Here is an 11,700-nt window from a genome sequence, read left to right as displayed (position 1 = left end):
AACATTTGACTGCTGACACTCCAGTGAATATAAAATACATGATACTATATGATTTCACTCATACGTGGAATTTAAGAAACAAAAGAAATGAGTAAAGGAGGAAAATGAGAAAGTCACAAACCAAAAAAAACATACTCTTAACTATACAGAACAAACAGCAACCAGAAGGGAGGTAGGTAAGGGGATGGGTGAAATAGATGATAGGGATTAAGGAGTGCACTTGTGATGAGAACTGGGTGTTGTATGGAAGTGTTGAATCACTATATTATACACCTAAAACTAAGGTTACATTGTATGCTAACCAACTGGAATTTAAAAAAAACCTAAAAAAGAAAATAGATGAAGATTTTATTTTAAAACATTGCCGTTTATAAGAATAACAGGAAGGATGAGATACTTAGGAATAATCTGTCCATGGATGTGCAATGCCTGTACATTTAACATTACAAAACACTGGTGTTGGCTTCAGCAGCACATATACTAAAATTGGAACGATACAGAGAAGATTAGCATGGCCCCTGAGCAAGGGGAAATTCGTGAAGCGCTCCAAATTAAAAACAACAAACTGAGGTGGACACTTGACGGGATGAGCACTGGGTGTTTTTCTGTATGTTGGTAAATTAAACACCAATAAAAGTTAATTTAAAAAAAAAAAAACAAACAACAACAAAAATAAATAAATAAATAAATAAATAAATAAATAAATATAAAAACCATTGTTCAGAGAAATTAAATAAGACTTAAATAATAGAAGGATACACCATTTTCATGGTTTATAAGACTCAGGATTGTTAAGATATCTATTCTCTCAAACTGATATATAGATTCAGTGCAATCCCAGTATATATTCTAAAAATGTCTTTTTAAAGAAATTGACAGGGATCCCTGGGTGGCTTAGCGGTTTAGCACCTGCCTTCGGCCCAGGGCGTGATCCTGGAGACCTGAGATCGAGTCCCACATAGGGCTCCCTGTATGGAGCCTACTTCTCCCTCTGCCTGCGTTTCTGCCTCTCTCTGTGTGTGTGTCTCTCATGAATAAGTAAAACTAAATCTTTTTTTAAAAAAAGAAAGAAATTGACATAATGCATAGTAATTAACCACAGAAATTAACCAATTTCATGAGGAAATGAAAGGCCTTAGAGTATGAAAAACAACTTTGAAAACAAGAGGGTTAGAAAATAAACATTACCTGATTTCAAAACTCATTACAAGGGGGGAGGGGCAAGATGGCGGAGGAGTAGGGTCTCCAGGTCACCTGTCCTCAGCAAATTACCTAGAAAACCATCCAATCATCCTGAAAACCTACGAATTCGGCCTGAGATTTAAAGAGAGACCAGCTGGAACGCTACAGTGAGAAGAGTTCGCGCTTCTATCAAGGTAGGAAGACGGGGAAAAAGAAATAAAGGAACAAAAGGCCGCCAAGGGGGAGGGGCCCCGAGGAGCCGGGCTGAGGCCGGGGCGAGTGTCCCCAGGACAGGAGAGCCCCGTCCCGGAGGAGCAGGAGCTGCACCAACCTTCCCCGCGGAAAGGGGCTCCCGGGGAATTGGAGCAGGATCCCCAGAAAGGCGGGGACGCCCTCGGGCTCCCTGGGACAGTAACAGAGGAACTGCGCCCCGGGAGATGCGCGGAGCTCCCTAAGGGCTGCAGCGCTCGGCGGGACCCGGAGCAGCTCGGAGGGGCTCGGGCGGCGGCTCCGCGGAGGGGGCTGCGGGGCTCCGGGAACAGCTCGGAGGGGCTCGGGCGGAGGAAGAAGCTCCGCGCGGAGGGGGCTGCGCGGCTCCGGGAACAGCTCGGAGGGGCTCGGGCGGCGGCTCCGCGGAGGGGGCTGCGCGGCTCCGGGAACAGCTCAGCGGCGGCGGCTCGCGCAGAGGAAGAAGCTCCGCGCGGAGGGGGCTGCGCGGCTCCGGGAACAGCTCGGAGAGGCTCGGGCGGCGGCTCCGCGGAGGGGGCTGCACCGCCGGGAGCGCGAATCCAACAGCGCAGGCCCCGGAGCACAGGGCGCCGGGACACAGCCCAGGATCCGGCCTCCCCCGGGACAGGCAGAGGCCGGGAGGGCCCAGGACAGCAAGGACGCTCCTGCCTGGAACTGAGCAGATCAGCGGCCCCGCCCCGGAGCCCCCAGGCCCTGCAGAAGGAGAGCCCCGGAGCTACTGCGGGGGCTGGATCCAGGGTCCCAGAGCTGCCCCCGCCACTGTGGCTTCCTCCCGGGGCCTCACGGGGTCAACAACCCCCACCGAGCCCTGCACCAGGCAGGGGCAGAGCAGCTCCCCCAAGTGCCAACACCTGAGAATCAGCACAGCAGGCCCCTCCCCCAGAAGACCAGCGAGACGGACCAGTTCCAAGGGAAGTCAAGGGACTTAAACTACACAGAATCGGAAGATACTCCCCTGTGGTTTTTTTTGTTTTTTGTTTTTTTGTTTTTGTTTTTGTTTTTTTTTTTTTGGTTTTTTTTGTTTTTGTGTTTTGTTTTGTGCTTTTTTTTCTCTCTTTCTTCTTGATTTCTGATTGCTTCCCCCACCCCCCCTTTTTTCTTTTTTCTCCTTTCTTTCTTTTTCTTTCTTTTTCTTCTCTTTTTCCCCTATTTTTTTCTTCTTTCTCTTTTTTCTTTTTCTCTTTTCTTTCCTTCTCTCTCTTTTTCTCCTTTTCCCAATACAACTTGTTTTTGGCCACTCTGCACTGAGCAAAATGACTAGAAGGAAAACCCCTCAAAAAAAAGAATCAGAAACAGCCCACTCTCCCACAGAGTTACAAAATATGGATTACAATTCAATGTCAGAAAGCCAATTCAGAAGCACTATTTTACAGCTACTGGTGGCTCTAGAAAAAACCATAAAGGACTCAAGAGACTTCATGACTGCAGAATTTAGATCTAATCAGGCAGAAATTAAAAATCAATTAAATGAGATGCAATCCAAGCTAGAAGTCCTAACGACGAGGCTTGACGAGGTGGAAGAACGAGTGAGTGACATAGAAGACAAGTTGATGGCAAAGAGGGAAACTGAGGAAAAAAGAGACAGGCAATTAAAAGACCATGAGGATAGATTAAGGGAAATAAATGATAGCCTGAGGAAGAAAAACCTACGTTTAATTGGGGTTCCTGAGGGCGCGGAAAGGGACAGAGGGCCAGAATATGTATTTGAACAAATCCTAGCTGAAAACTTTCCGAATCTGGGAAGGGAAACAGGCATTCAGATCCAGGAAATAGAGAGATCCCCCCCTAAAATCAACAAAAACCGTTCAACACCTCGACATTTAATAGTGAAGCTTGCAAATTCCAAAGATAAAGAGAAGATCCTTAAAGCAGCAAGAGAAAAAAAGTCCCTGACTTTTATGGGGAGGAATATTAGGGTAACAGCAGACCTCTCCACAGAGACCTGGCAAGCCAGAAAGGGCTGGCAGGATATATTCAGGGTCCTAAATGAGAAGAACATGCAACCAAGAATACTTTATCCAGCAAGGCTCTCTTTCAAAATGGAAGGAGAGATAAAGAGCTTCCAAGACAGGCAGGAACTGAAAGAATATGTAACCTCCAAACCAGCTCTGCAAGAAATTCTAAGGGGGACTCTTAAAATTCCCCTTTAAGAAGAAGTTCAGTGGAACAATCCACAAAAACAAGGACTGAATAGATATGATGACACTAAACTCATATCTATCAATAGTAACTCTGAATGTGAACGGGCTTAATGACCCCATCAAAAGGCGCAGGGTTTCAGACTGGATAAAAAAGCAGGACCCATCTATTTGCTGTCTACAAGAGACTCATTTTAGACAGAAGGACACCTACAACCTGAAAATAAAAGGTTGGAGAACCATTTACCATTCAAATGGTCCTCAAAAGAAAGCAGGGGTTGCCATCCTTATATCAGATAAATTAAAATTTACCCCAAAGACTATAGTGAGAGATGAAGAGGGACACTATCTCATACTCAAAGGATCTATCCAACAAGAGGACTTAACACTCCTCAATATATATGCCCCGAATGTGGGAGCTGCCAAATATTTAAACCAATTAATAACCAAACTCAAGAAATACCTTGATAATAATACACTTATACTTGGTGACTTCAATCTAGCTCTTTCTACCCTGGATAGGTCTTCTAAGCACAACATCTCCAAAGAAACGAGAGCTTTAAATGATACACTGGACCAGATGGATTTCACAGATATCTACAGAACTTTACATCCAAACTCAACTGAATACACATTCTTCTCAAGTGCACATGGAACTTTCTCCAGAATAGACCACATACTGGGTCACAAATCGGGTCTGAACCGATACCAAAAGATCGGGATAGTCCCCTGTATATTCTCAGACCATAATGCCTTGAAATTAGAACTTAATCACAACAAGAAATATGGAAGGACCACAAACACGTGGAGGTTAAGGACCATCCTGCTAAAAGATGAAAAGGTCAACCAGGAAATTAAGGAAGAACTAAAAAGATTCATGGAAACTAATGAAAATGAAGATACAACCGTTCAAAATCTTTGGGATGCAGCAAAAGCAGTCCTGAGGGGGAAATACATCGCAATACAAGCATACATTCAAAAACTGGAAAGATCTCAAATTCAAAAGCTCACCTTACACATAAAGGAACTAGAGAAAAAGCAACAAATAGACCCCACCCCCAGCAGAAGAAGAGAGTTAATTAAAATTCGAGCAGAACTCAATGATATCGAGACCAAAAGAACTGTGGAACAGATCAACAGAACCAGGAGTTGGTTCTTTGAAAGAATTAATAAGATAGATAAACCATTAGCCAACCTTATTAAAAAGAAGAGAGAGAAGACTCAAATTAATAAAATCATGAATGAGAAAGGGGACATCACTACCAACACCAAGGAAATACAAACGATTTTAAAAACATATTATGAACAGCTCTACGCCAATAAATTAGGAAATCTAGAAGAAATGGACGCATTCCTGGAAAGCCACAAACTACCAAAACTGGAGCAGGAAGAAATAGAAAACCTGAACAGGCCAATAACCAGGGAGGAAATTGAAGCAGTCATCAAAAACCTCCCAAGACACAAGAGTCCAGGGCCAGATGGCTTCCCAGGGGAATTCTATCAAACGTTTAAAGAAGAAATCATACCTATTCTACTAAAGCTGTTTGGAAAGATAGAAAGAGATGGAGTACTTCCAAATTCGTTCTATGAGGCCAGCATCACCTTAATTCCGAAACCAGACAAAGACCCCACCAAAAAGGAGAATTACAGACCAATATCCCTGATGAACATGGATGCAAAAATTCTCAACAAGATACTAGCCAATAGGATCCAACAACACATTAAGAAAATTATTCACCATGACCAAGTAGGATTTATCCCTGGGACACAAGGCTGGTTCAACACTCGTAAAACCATCAATGTGATTCATCATATCAGCAAGAGAAAAACCAAGAACCATATGATACTCTCATTAGATGCAGAGAAAGCATTTGACAAAATACAGCATCCATTCCTGATCAAAACCCTTCAGAGTGTTGGGATAGAGGGAACTTTCCTCGACATCTTAAAAGCCATCTACGAAAAGCCCACAGCAAATATCATTCTCAATGGGGAAGCACTGGGAGCCTTTCCCCTAAGATCAGGAACAAGACAGGGATGTCCACTCTCACCACTGCTGTTCAACATAGTTCTGGAAGTCCTCGCCTCAGCAATCAGACAACAAAAAGACATTAAAGGCATTCAAATTGGCAAAGAAGAAGTCAAACTCTCCCTCTTCGCCGATGACATGATACTCTACATAGAAAACCCAAAAGCCTCCACCCCCAGATTGCTAGAACTCATACAGCAATTTGGTAGCGTGGCAGGATACAAAATCAATGCCCAGAAATCAATGGCATTTCTATACACTAACAATGAGACTGAAGAAAGAGAAATTAAGGAGTCAATCCCATTTACAATTGCACCCAAAAGCATAAGATACCTAGGAATAAACCTAACCAAAGAGGTAAAAGATCTATACCCTAAAAACTATAGAACACTTCTGAAAGAAATTGAGGAAGACACAAAGAGATGGAAAAATATTCCATGCTCATGGATTGGCAGAATTAATATTGTAAAAATGTCAATGTTACCCAGGGCAATTTATACGTTTAATGCAATCCCTATCAAAATACCATGGACTTTCTTCAGAGAGTTAGAACAAATTATTTTAAGATTTGTGTGGAATCAGAAAAGACCCCGAATAGCCAGGGGAATTTTAAAAAAGAAAACCTTAGCTGGGGGCATCACAATGCCAGATTTCAGGTTGTATTACAAAGCTGTGGTCATCAAGACAGTGTGGTACTGGCACAAAAACAGACACATAGATCAATGGAACAGAATAGAGAACCCAGAAGTGGACCCTGAAATGTACGGCCATCTAATATTCGATAAAGGAGGAAAGACTATCCATTGGAAGAAAGACAGTCTCTTCAATAAATGGTGCTGGGAAAATTGGACATCCACATGCAGAAGAATGAAACTGGACCACTCTCTTTCACCATACACAAAGATAAACTCAAAATGGATGAGAGATCTAAATGTGAGACAAGATTCCATCAAAATCCTAGAGGAGAACACAGGCAACACCCTTTTTGAACTTGGCCACAGTAACTTCTTGCAAGATACATCCACGAAGGCAAAAGAAACAAAAGCAAAAATGAACTATTGGGACTTCATCAAGATAAGAAGCTTTTGCACAGCAAAGGATACAGTCAACAAAACTAAAAGACAACCTACAGAATGGGAGAAGATATTTGCAAATGACATATCAGATAAAGGGCTAGTTTCCAAAATCTATAAAGAACTTATTAAACTCAACACCAAAGAAACAAACAATCCAATCATGAAATGGGCAAAAGACATGAAGAGAAATCTCACAGAGGAAGACATGGACATGGCCAACAAGCACATGAGAAAATGCTCCGCATCACTTGCCATCAGGGAAATACAAATCAAAACCACAATGAGATATCACCTCACACCAGTGAGAATGGGGAAAATTAACAAGGCAGGAAACAACAAATGTTGGAGAGGATGCGGAGAAAAGGGAACCCTCTTACACTGTTGGTGGGAATGTGAACTGGTGCAGCCACTCTGGAAAACTGTGTGGAGGTTCCTCAAAGAGTTAAAAATAGACCTGCCCTACGACCCAGCAATTGCACTGTTGGGGATTTACCCCAAAGATTCAGATGCAATGAAACGTCGGGACACCTGCACCCCGATGTTTCTATCAGCAATGGCCACAATAGCCAAACTGTGGAAGGAGCCTCGGTGTCCATTGAAAGATGAATGGATAAAGAAGATGTGGTTTATGTATACAATGGAATATTACTCAGCAATTAGAAACGACAAATACCCACCATTTGCTTCAACGTGGATGGAACTGGAGGGTATTATGCTGAGTGAAATAAGTCAATCGGAGAAGGACAAACAGTGTATGTTCTCATTCATTTGGGGAATATGAATAATAGTGAAAGGGAATATAAAGGAAGGGAAAAGAAATGTTGGGAAATATCAGGAAGGGAGACAGAACATAAAGACTCCTAACTCGGGGAAACGAACTAGGGGTGGTGGAAGGGGAGGAGGGCGGGTGTTGGAGGGGAATGGGTGACGGGCACTGAGGTGGACACTTGACGGGATGAGCACTGGGTGTTTTTCTGTATGTTGGTAAATTAAACACCAATAAAAGTTAATTAAAAAAAAAAAAAAAAAAAAAACTCATTACAAACCTATAAGCATCAAGACAGTATTTGTATTGGGGTGAAGGTAGGAATGAATATCAAAGGAATAAAATGAGTCCAGAAATAGACCCACTCATATATGGACAAATGATTTTCAACAAAGCTATAAAAGCAATTCAGTGAAGAAAGGATAGTCTTTTCAACAAATGGTGCTCAGAGAAGTGGATATCCATATATGCAAACAAGCTATAATCCATATATATATAAAACCATATACAAAAGTTAACTCAAAATGTATCATATACATAAATATAAAAGCAAAAACTGAAAAATTCTACCTTGAGTTAGATAAAGATTTCATAGATGAGATCACCAAAACCACAGCCCATAAGTGAACAAATCGATAAACCAGATTCCTCAAAGTTAAAAATGTCATTTCCTCCAAAGACACTGTTGAGAAAATAAAAAGACAAGCTGCTGACTCAGAGAAAGTTTGAAAACATATATCTTTTTTTAAAGATTTTATTTAGTTATTTGACAGAGAGAGATAGTACAAGCAGAAGGAGCAGAAGGCAGAGGGAGAAAGACAAGCAGGCTCCCAGCTGAGCAGGGAGCCCAACATGAGCCTGGATTCCAGGACCCTGAGATCATGACTGAGCCGAAGGCAGATGCTTAACCAACAGAGCCACCCAGGCACCCCTGAAAATCATATATCTGATAAAGGATGTGTATGAAGAATTTGGAAAATCTCACGGAAGTCAATAAGGAAACAGACACTTCAATAAATATATGGGCAAAAGTTTTGAATAGACATTTCCCAGAAAAAATAGTCAAATGTCAAACAAGTACATGAAAAGATGCTCAACATCATTAATCATTGGGGAAATGCAAATAAAAACTACAGCAAGATACTATCTGTAAGATTGGCTAAAATTAAAAAGACTGAACACACCAAGTTTTGTTAAGGTTGTGGGGGATGAAATGCTGATACAAATGCTGGTGGAAATGAAAACTGCTGTGGCTACTTTGGAAAAGAGTTTGGCAGTTTCTTACAATATTAATCGCATAATTATCATATGATGCAGCCATTGCACTCCTAAGTATTTATCCTAGAGGAATATAGTGTATGTCTATGCAAGTACTAATACACAAATGTTCATAGCAGCTTTTTTAAACGAGTCTTCCTCAAGAAAGAACCCCAAATTGAAAAACATATATCAATAGTTGAAATAACTATCAACAGGTAAATGAATAAAACAAATTGTAGTACATTCACACACTAGAATACTACTAAGCAATAAAAGAATGAACTATTGACATATGCAACTAAATGGATAAATCTAAAAATAAATACCATGAATGAACAAAGTCAGACCCCCCCAAAAAAGAATAAAACTTAAATCTATACATCTATGGTAACAGGAACTATTTGTGCTTGGGGATAGTACAGTGAGAGAGGTAGGGAGGCTCTGCAGTACAGAACTGAAAATGTTATGTCCTGGAAACGGAATAATAATGACATTTAAACAGGTCAAGCTACAGGGTAATTAATATTTTTGAAATACAAAAATTCTTGTAACTGATATTTTAGCTAACACTTGAAAAATTCCTGGCTTCTTAAAATATTTCATTATACAATGGTTAAAAACATGATGAGCATGGAAGAATCCATATTACAATTTCAATTGATAGGAAGACCTGTGAACCAATGGCACATTTCAACACCCATCTGAGAGATACAGGGAAATCACTGATTATTATACAGTCAGAAAAGTATATGTAACTTTAGGTACATCCATGTTAAACATAAAGATCCTTCCTCAGGCTAAACAATTCATTGCTTGCAAACAAAGCATTTCTAAAAGGGGCCTCAGAGCAACTGCAAAGCATGTAGTTGCTGATTTAATGACATTCAACCTTCTCTCATGATGAGATCAAAGTAGATTCTCTACTTTTGGGCTAGTTTGTGAACCTCACAGAGGCTATCCCACAACATGCTTTTATTGCATCCATGAACTCACCTGAGCCAAAAATAAGATCCTGCCAAAGATGTGAAGTGTAGGGGTCTCCTGAGAACTGCTGCCCTTGAACCTTGAAGTAGAAGCTTCAGCAGCCATCTGGACACAGATTCTCAGAACCTGCCACCTTCAGACATCTGATATGATCCCTGTCAGCTGCATGAAGAGCTGCGCAAGAAGAAATAGATCCAGCAAAATCAGGTCGTTTTACTTAAGTAACTATGAGCCCAGCACCATGCTAGGCTCTAGGTTTTGGACGACAGTGATAAAATTAGGTACTGATCCTAACAACCAGATGTTACAATGGACTTCTCACCGGGGGTCTCTCTCTCGTTCACTCTCTCTCTCTCCTTTCCTCGTCTAAACCCTCATTAAAAAGTTGAAAAGGAATAAGAAGTGTCCTGAATTCATTCAGGTTTTCATGATCCCGTAATAACCACATGGCCAAGAGCTTGTTTATGTGTATCACTAAATGTTCTCAGCGATCCCGTGAATTATAAGCATTCTTAACGTCATTTTACAGAGGGAAAAGCTGGGGCTCAGACTCCTTACCTGACTTCTTCCTGCGCCCCTGCATTGAGAGGAATGCAGCCGCAGGACACCCTGGGAGAGCAGGACCGACACTCACTGCCACCGAGCGGGCGGGACCCCAATGACTTTGACCTAAAAGACTGCTGGGGAACCAAGCCCCAAAGTGGGAAAGAGGAGACTCGAGTCTGGATCCCTTCGTCTCCCTGCACTCCATGGTGGCTCAGCCTCCACCGCGGAGACCCATGCTCTCAGCTGAGTCCCAAACACCTGAAGGCTGGACCTACCTGTTCCCCCAGGGCACGTCTGTCTCTATTAAAAAGTCATCACGGGGATCCCTGGGTGGCGCAGCGGTTTGGCGCCTGCCTTTGGCCCAGGGCGCGATCCTGGAGACCTGAGATCGAATCCCATGTCGGGCTCCTGGTGCATGGAGCCTGCTTCTCCCTCTGCCTATGTCTCTGCCTCTCTCTCTCTCTTTCTCTCTCTGTGTGTGTGACTATCATAAATAAATAAAAATTTTAAAAAATTATTCCATTGTTTCTGTGAAAGTGTTTTTAAATGATATTAACATTTAAATAGGTTGACTTTGAGCAAAGTAGATGAAGTTTTGAATAGAACAAAATATTGACCCCTCACATGCAAAAGAAATTTTGCAGCATATGGTGTTTGGACATTTTATAATGGTTTAATAACTTGAGTGGCCTTTGACACAGAAGTACGGTTTCCACCAAAAGGGAATTTCAAGTGAAGCTTTAGAAAAAGTTCATCATGGTGATTCTAATATGCCCCTGGCTGAGAAAGCAGATCAAAATGCCACAGTAGTACCCTGATCCAGGAAGAAAAAGGCAGCTACCATTTATGATGAAAGAGAACTTCGACTCCCTCCATTTTGACCTCAGTCTGTACTTTCTAATTTATTAAGTTCTTCTTTTCAGCTTATCTCTTAACTCAGATAAAATACCCTGTGGGCAAAGCATCCCCTGATCAGAACAGAAACTACCCACTCAATCAATAAGGACTTCCATGAGCCAACAAGACCTCACCTGTGACTGACTCCAAGTCAATGATCAGCCTGACCTTTGTACCCGGTCTGCATGTACCACCAACCTTTGCCCCACATTTTCCTTCTAAAGTTGTTGAAAATTGACCTCTGTGCTCTGAGGCCAAAATATGTAATGCAAACACAGAATTTGGGTATAAAGAGGAGCAATAGTGTTATTGCTTTACCAGACAAAGGAGGCTGCAGCAGTCTAAGGCCTTCAAAACTGCAAGCTATGCTGAGTGAAATAAGTCAATTGGAGAAGAACAAAAATTATATGGTCTCATTCATTTGGGGAATATAAATAATAGTGAAAGGGAATAAAGGGGAAAGGAGAAAAAATAAGTGGGAAATATCAGAAAGGGAGACAGAATATGGAAGACTCCTAACTCTGGGAAATGAACTAGGGGTGGTGGAAGGAGAGGAGGGCGGGGGGTGGGGGT

General features: G+C 41.9%; 1 pseudogene; it reads left to right on the top strand.

Annotated features, from left to right (window-relative positions):
* Positions 1 to 456: 456 nt before the first annotated feature.
* LOC121483656 lies at positions 457 to 556 on the top strand (annotated as a pseudogene).
* The last annotated feature ends 11,144 nt before the right edge of the window (positions 557 to 11,700 follow it).

Source organism: Vulpes lagopus, chromosome X, assembly GCF_018345385.1.
Source record: "Vulpes lagopus strain Blue_001 chromosome X, ASM1834538v1, whole genome shotgun sequence".
Lineage (NCBI taxonomy): Eukaryota > Metazoa > Chordata > Mammalia > Carnivora > Canidae > Vulpes > Vulpes lagopus.
Note: the sequence above shows the minus strand (reverse complement) of the source record. Positions and strands in the feature narration are given on the sequence as shown.